The sequence below is a fragment of the Symphalangus syndactylus genome, chromosome 5 (genome assembly GCF_028878055.3).
Source record: "Symphalangus syndactylus isolate Jambi chromosome 5, NHGRI_mSymSyn1-v2.1_pri, whole genome shotgun sequence".
NCBI lineage: Eukaryota > Metazoa > Chordata > Mammalia > Primates > Hylobatidae > Symphalangus > Symphalangus syndactylus.
In genome coordinates, this window is record NC_072427.2 from 75,266,405 (window position 1) to 75,274,751 (window position 8,347).

General features: G+C 39.1%; 1 long non-coding RNA gene across 1 annotated transcript; it reads left to right on the forward strand.

The window, feature by feature from the left end:
- The first annotated feature begins 3,060 nt into the window (after positions 1-3,060).
- On the forward strand, positions 3,061-6,403 carry LOC129483186 (uncharacterized). Its single transcript, XR_008657969.2, has 2 exons — positions 3,061-3,443; positions 6,196-6,403. It is a non-coding gene; the product is annotated as an uncharacterized lncRNA (long non-coding RNA).
- The last annotated feature ends 1,944 nt before the right edge of the window (positions 6,404-8,347 follow it).

An 8,347-nucleotide genomic window follows, 5' to 3' on the forward strand; every position in this document is an offset into this window, starting at 1 on the left:
AATGATAATAATAAGAAAATATTTATGGATCTCTAGATATGTTGAAATACACTCAAAGGTAGATTCATTTCTTTTCTACTATGCACTTGTAACTCAGTCTATAAAATAGTTTTATTAGAAAGGCACAGTCACCCTCAAGCCAATAGCAGCTTATAAATACTGGGCAAGGAGCCTGGTGTGGGGAGGCTGAGAAATAATTGAGAGAAGGAGTAGATATGAAGCTAACAAATAACACTGTCAATCAGAATTAGGCAGATAAGCCAGAGGCAGTGCAAGTGTCCAGTCAAGACAGGTAGACAGACAGAAGCCAGGAGTGAGAGACTGGAGGTCCAAAGTGCAATAAAACACTCAAGCACCAGTCAATCCATGGAGCTTACAGCGGGAGGGGCGGCTGAAGGGAGGAGCATCCAGGTAAAGGGGAAGGAATGGAGGTGTGAACAGGAGGCAGGAGGGTACCGGCTGTTTGATATGTTTGGAGAGTGAGGTGCTTTTTTGAGGCTGAGAAAATAACTGGAAGCCAGAATCTGGAGGACTGGGTAGAACATGTTAAACAGCAAGCATTTGATTCTGCACATGTTGGAAGCCATTGCAGGGGTTCTAAGCAAGGCAGTGACATGATCACATCACATTTTAGGAAGGGTATAAATTAGGCATGGCCACAGGCAGGAAGGCTTGAGGGATCTCTTACAGTCAGGAATAAGAATCTAAATGACAACGTGGCCATGAACATTCAAAGAAAGAAGACTGAAGAGACTTTAGAAGGCAGGCTCCACGGGACCTGAGTGAAGGGGTTTGGGAGACTCACAGCTTTCTGCTGTGAAGTCAAGGATATCACAAACTATCAGAGTGAAAGAAACAGTCCTAGGGCTTGGGGTAGGTGGATGAATGTGGTTCCATTTTGAACAAGAGGAGAAAATTCAGGTAATTCATTTTGATTCATCAAGCAAAATAATTTGAAGCTGAACATTGTAGAAGCAACAACAATTCTTATCATATTGGGGTATAGGAAACAGGCCCAAGAAAGCACAGTATTTCCTGTTTCTCTTCTGATTCAATAAATAATATTTTCTGTTAAGGTTTTTGATAACCTGTTGTTTTAATCAAAAGGAGACAAGATAAATTTGAACTTAAAAGCATAAGAAAATCACTTGTCTTTTTAGAAAAGGTGAGTCAGTATTTCCTATGGTCTTAAATCATCCTTCCAATAATGGGCTACGAAAAAATGAGATCCTACTTATCTAGCCTTTTCTTTGATAGATTAAAAACTATACCAAAATCTTACTATATTGCAAAGACACTAATTCACTTAGTTGAGAATCCACAGTATGCAAACATATAAATAAAGGGAATTTTAAAAACAATCATTTTGTTCAAAATGGGAATATTATTCCAAATTTTTTCTACATATTTTAGAATAATTTCACAGTTAAACACCCTGTACTTTATAAAATCATTATCCAGTATTTAATAAAGCATATCTATAACAATAACAACATTGGAATTTAACAGTTTACAAAGCACTTTTGATGCATCACATTTAAATGAAGGTGGCAATGAGTTCAGTACATTCATGCAGATTAGAAAACAGTAGTTTTTGAAGATTGTATTTGTTCATGTAAGTCAGAAGGTTTGAACTATTTCCTACCCCGGCTATAAGTTTAAGTCTAAGAATTGTTATTCATTACGATCTTTTCTTTAAATAAATGACGAAGGTAGAGGGTAGAGCACCTCCCATGAATGCACTGAAGTGCCGTAAGGCTCCAACGCCAGAGACTGCAGGTTGGAATTTAGTTCAATCAAGCATTTATTATGAGAACTCTGACAAGCTTTAGCTCTAAAGTAAGCATGGAAACACAAAGAAACTCTGTGAAAAATACTAAACACAGACACACACACACACACACTCCTCTCTTTAAAGACTGGCACAGAAGATGTAAGTGTACCAGCAAGCAACCTCAAAAGAGCAAATGAAACAGAAAATTCAAGAGTGCCTAGTAGGAGTTGTAACTTCAACAAGGTTCCTCTCATATCTGCCTCATAAACCCGTATTCATTTTTCACAACTAACTCACATAGCACCTCCTCAGTGACACCTTTCCTGTTCTGCCCACCAGATATACCTGCGGACCGAGTGTATCCTCTCACCCAGAACAAAGGGCATCTTATACAGGGGGCTCTATCTACGGGGGGCTCTATGCTTTGACAGGAACTGCGGACCTATGGGCAGTGGTTTTTCAATTCATGTTTTTAGCTCTCATTACAAATGTCCTGCCTCAGGGACCCAGCAGGCAGTAATAAATGCTAGTTGAACACTAAAACCTTGGAATGCTACAGTACTATTCTAAAGGTGGGCATTTTTTAAAACATTTTGGAAGTTCTTTTGAAACTGACTTTTTAGATTATGAAAATATCTCAGTGATAGATTTTGGTTTTCCAAGTTAGACCTTATTTTATTTTAGAAACTGTCAAAGTTATACAAAACCAAGCATGTATCTCTGTGTATTTTGTTTTCTCTCCTTGCTTTAATGCTAAGGAAGTGTTTCTTCTCTTTTCTAGGCCAAATGCTCCACAAATGAATGTGTTAACAAATGAACAAATTAATAAATGACATGAATAGGAGCTCAAACAGCATAAAAGTATATTTACTCAAAAATGAGAGGTGACGATTGCTAACATGTCATAACCAGACTCTGTCCTGACCTCGGCAAGCCACAACTTTGACAATAAAGAGGAAAGAGGATCAAGTCCCTAAATACCGCAGGTGCACTAAGACCTTCCTACGTGCCCGAAGAAGATACACTTGCAGAAGAGAAATGATGATGCAGAGGCCTGCTCCGAGATGCAGGAGGAAGTTTAATTGCCTGTGAATTTAACTGGGATGGAAGGGATGAAACGAGGTTTGAAAGGAAATAGATATTGTTAAACTCCAGACTAGGCGATAACTGCCGTCTTTCTCTTCTCTCTGCCCCTGTGACTAGGCGATAACTGCCATCCTTCTCTTCTATCTGCCCTTGTGACTAGGAGAAAACTGCCCTCCTTCTCTTCTATCTGCCCCCGTGACTAGGTGATAACTGCCCTCCTTCTCTTCTATCTGCCCCTACCTTGGGCCCCAAATGACTCATCTCTAAAGTGCCTTGAGCAGGCTCCAGCCCAAAAGTGGCTTCCATGGGCACCACTTCCCGCTCTGCTGCCCTACCTCACTTTCCTCCTCGGCCTTCCCAGATGGATGACAGATGTCATTCCCTGGTTCCCTAACACTCAAGTCTAGCCCCTCAGTTTCTAGCAAGCATCAAGCTACACTGTGTGTCTAGCCTCCTAGGAGTCAGACCTCAGAAGTACAGCTTGTTGGAAATTCAGAGGCAGGGAAGAAAGAAGGAAGGAAAGAAGACCCTGGGCTGGATTCATACACATCATCGCAATTCATCCACACCTCAGTCCTGTAAGGTATGTGCCATTGTACTCAGAAAACTGAGGCTCAAAGAGATTGAGCAACTTATCTAAGACCTCACAGGCCCTGAGAGCAGAGCCTGGATTTTAAAGACCTGGGAGACTCTGAAATCCATGTAAGCTCTTCTATACATGAGCCCAAAATGCAGCTGTACACCATCAAGACTGACTTCCTCTTGTGGCTTATCACTAGCTCTGAATACAAGAATCCTCAAAATGCTTTTCAAGCAATAGTAGCATCATGGGAATAAGTTGGCAAGTTCCCAGCATTCCTGCTTTAGATGTACTTGAACTTTTTCTCCATATATACAGTCAAGAATAAGGAAAAAGGATCTAAAGGAGAAGGAGAGAAATAAAACGGGACTAAGCCTTATACTTCTTGACCAGAACAAATAATGTTGGGATTTTCCTTACTTTTTTTCCAGAGAAATCCAATAAAGACGTTTGTTTCTGTTACCTAAAACCAACTTGAAAAGTTTTCTCCCTTCCACCTTAAGCGGCTTTGTGTAGAGCCCACAGTTGAACATTGGTTCCTACGGCAAAGATTCATTTCAAAGTTTTTATAGTATTATTCAAAGCACGTTTGATTTCAGCCTTGGCAACCATGGGAAGAATGTCAGCAATGCTCCCTGTATTAGCTATTGGAGAGAAAACACTGTGAAACTCTAAGACCTTGGTTATTGGGCCAATTAAACATTTATGTCCTGATCAGATGGAGCAAAACTTTTGCAGGGTTAGTGAGCCGTGTTCCGAGTGTATCAATGAAGTTCTTGCCTGCTGTTTCAGATAAATGACTTTCATTTCACTGTTGGCTTGTGCTTGAGAAGATTATTCAATTGATTCCTGTTGTTTGCCATGCCTTGAAGGAAAATAATGTTGTAGCATCCACTCTCCTCGTAATACACTGTTTCTTTTCTAAGGAAGGTTGTTGTCATAATACCCTAGATATCAGCAGAAAATATTCCACTTCTTATCATGTATTAATTTTGCTCTGGAATAAGTAAATGTAACTACCAGAATGCTAATGAGGATGTTACACTGATGTTTATTTGTGTGTTCTAATCTGTAGGTAAACAGCAAGGTCTCTTTGTATTCATGATTCCAAGTCTCAGGCCACAGCAGGACAAGTATCAAAACATCTATTCTCAATTTGGAGTTGAGATTTCTAATAAGAATTCTATTTTCTCCATAATCATATAATAGCACCAGGAAAAGCCAATATCTTAAAATACAGATCATTGAAAAGTAGATCTTTCTGCCCTTAACATAAACAAACTGTAAAATCTGAAGTTAAAATTATTCCTTGTACCAGCCTCCTAATTTACCCAGAGTTAACAGAAAAGTTATAGCAGTGCATGAAGCTCTGAGGCTTTCATGGGTGTAGATATAGACATACAAACCTATCATTTCACACTAGTCAGAATACCAGTCAGAAATCCCACAGGTAAAATCATTTCTGAAGGTATCTGGTCTTACGGAATATAAAATTAAACTTTCTTATCATTGTACCTAAACTGAAATATGCTTCCTATAAAAAGAAGATTTCTTTCAAGTGTTAAGACCGCCTCCCGCCATCCCCCTTAACACACACACACACAAAGAGAGAGAGAGAGAAAGAGAGACAGAGAGAGAATTGAGAGCATTAGTGCTTTTCTCCCTTGGACTGATTTTTTCTTACTGTTACTTTCAGCCACTTTGTTAACGGTGGGGTTAAAGGGCAGGATAGATGTAATACCCATTTCACATACATGTTGCAACATCAGAAATGCTGGTTTTCATTAAAAACACCTGTTCTAAATTCCTTCCAAAATATATTTTTAAAAATCAGTACACTTGGCACCTTGGAAATGCTGAAATGTTATCATGAATGCTGGTTATTTGTTATGAGTCAATTGAAGATTATCTTCAATATAAACTATAATTTACTGGTCTGAACACTCTTCCTATCTTAGCTGTATATACTCAAAGGGAGCGATTTCTCATGTTTAGCAAATTGTTCTTTAGGTAATTCGTTCTTTAGGTTTTTTGTACAAAAGTACAAAATAGTTATCACAGCAAACTTTCCAGTACTTGTTATTTTGAAGCTATATATTTTGGAGTAAACTTGGTTTTCTTTTTTTTTTTGCCATGTCAGGCTTGAGCAGGATATCAAATATGTAAATTGAGCTCTTTAATTATAATCTCAATATATGAATTCTTGCTAATTAAAATACTTTGCGCCAGCAAAAACTATTTTCACGTATGTGATTAGGAGGTAGTTAAGTAACTCTATAAAAACAAGTGCACTTTCCCCTCCTTTCTTCAGTGACTACAAAACTTCCATACTTTTAAAATAATCAAATAATAATTTTGGAGAGCAACAGCCCTCAACTCTTTGCTGGTGCTTATCACACTCCCTTTCTTCACTACATTCTTAGCTATGCTAGTTTCTTCTTGTCTGTAATGATAATAAGGGAATGTGGGTGGATCAGCACTTCTGTGTAGGTCCCCTTTCCAAATTTGCTTTCCAAAAAGCAAAGCAAATAAACAACGACAAAAATAGTGTAACAAAACACAAATATCATTTCAACAGCTTGGCAAGTGATGCATTCACCTGAGATTAAGTGGTTGTAGGCGGTCAGTAACAAAATGCGGCTTTGCTATCTTAGTAGAAAGACAACAAGTTCTTCAAAGAAACCAAGAAGTCTCTCATTATCTCCCTCCTCTTATGTTTTCTTTCTCCACAATATCTGTTGTGTATCTACTATAGAAGGCTGCAAAACAGACAGCAGAAAGGATGGCTTGAAGGCAATTGATGTTTGTAAATAAATCCACAACAGGATCCAAGCTGAAAAGGTGAACACATCAGCCTGGTGGGACAATTCTCAGCATGTGCAAACATAGGTAAAGTCTAGCCTATGTTACATTAAAAACAAAGTCAGTGCATTTTTTAATGTTAAAGTTTTTTCAAAGCTAAAGTGTGTTCCTTGCTGTGCTGACCACAAACAAGTTTTAAATTTCGACAGTCCGGCAAAAATAGAAAAAAAAAAAAAAAAAACTGAAGCAACATGGAACTGCAAAATGTAAGCATTGGGCATGCACAAATTTACAAAACAAATGAAGGAATCATCCTTCTCTGCAACGTGGTTAGGCTGATATTAAAGAAATAAAATGTAAGAAATCAGAAAAGCAAATGTTTGGCACCTGCATATCTAATATCTGGCACCGTGCAGAGTAGAAGAGTGAAACAAATAATGAAGAACAAAGTGGTTACTTTGCTTCAGGAGTTCATGATCTATAGTTAAAAACCAATATAAACATTTTGAGTATATTTCAAAGAAAGAGCAAAAGCAGGCTGCCTGTGGTGGATTGCACCTGTAGAAATAACACTTTGGGAGGCCGAAGTTGGAAGATTGCTTGAGCTCATGAGTTTGATACCAGCCTGAGAAATATAGTAAAACCTCATCTCTATAAAAAAATTAATTAAAAAAGGCAGAGCAAAAACAAATATGAAAGAAAACATTAGAAATCAGAGCTTGGGCAAAGAGTTCAACGTGAGCAAAGCAGCTCTGCCCTCAGGGGCCTCTGGAGCATCCCAGCTTCCTGTAGAGGCCTCACCACATGGCCGTTACCCATAACTGGGAACCGTCTTCTGTATCATGCCAGGATACTTCACCAAATTTCTCAACCTAACTTATTGAGCCAAAACATATATATTTCTTGAATCCTTACTAAGAGCAAGGCACCGTTCAACAAAATGAAAATATAGCAATGATATAAAAAAAAGTTTAACCTCATGAAAACTACATTCCAGTGAGAAAAGACAGACCATTAATAAAATAAATATGTAAAATATATAATATTCCAGAAGGTAATAAGTGACACAGAGAAAAATTAAGCATGGAAGGGAGCTCAGGAATGCTGGGAGCGGGTAGATGTGAAGGTAGTTAGAATGCTCAAGGAGGGAATAATTGGCAGAATAATGGCCTTTCTACATGTCCATATCCCTATATGGCAAAAAAGACTTGTGGATGTGATGAAGTTATGGATCATGAGATGAGGAGATTATTCTGGATTACCCAGGTTGGACCAATGTCATCACAAGAGTACTTAAAAGCAAAAGAGGGAGGCTGGAGAGTCCGAGGCAAGAAGTGTGACAGCTACAGTCAGAATGATGTGGTTGCTGCCTGGAAGGGGGCCAGGGGCCAAGGGATGCAGGCATCCTTTCAAAGCTGGAGGAGGTAAGAAAGTGTTCTCTCTCCCCTAGAGAGAGTGTGTGTTCTCTTAGGCTACTAGAGGTGTGCTAATTTATTCCAGCAGTCATAGAAAACTTATATAGAAGGTCTCACTGAGAAGAAAATATTTGAACAAAGATTCCAAGGAGGTGAGGGCACCAGCTATGCAGATATCTGGGGAAGAGCCCTTGAGGAAGAAAAGGCAGGCAAACAGCAGGGTGCATGCCTAGCCCATGTGCATGAAGTAGAGAACACTAGGAGTCAGAAGGCTAACAGGAGACAGGTCAGAGAAAGGGACTGGCGTGGGTCAACTCACACTCAGCCTCACTGGCTATTGTGAGAACTTCGAGTTATTCTGAGACACTGAGTATAGGAGAGTCTATGAATATTTATAGAAATTCTGAAGGTTTACAAGACGAATAAAAGTTGTATGCTAGTAAACATATTGGTTGGGTGGGGAGAAGCCCAGATTTGTAGCATTTGCTGATATCCATTGCGTAAATATTTCTACTGATGGTTTGACAAACACTTCATAAAATTCCTGGGTACTTAATTATCAGCTCCAGTCCTGAGACTGACTGCAGAGAGCAGCAAGGCCCTGCACCTGGCCAATGAAACCATTTTTGCCTACTAGGCCTCCTGGCCTGTGATGGTTTGAGCTATGGTGAAGGTCTCTGACATGCCCCG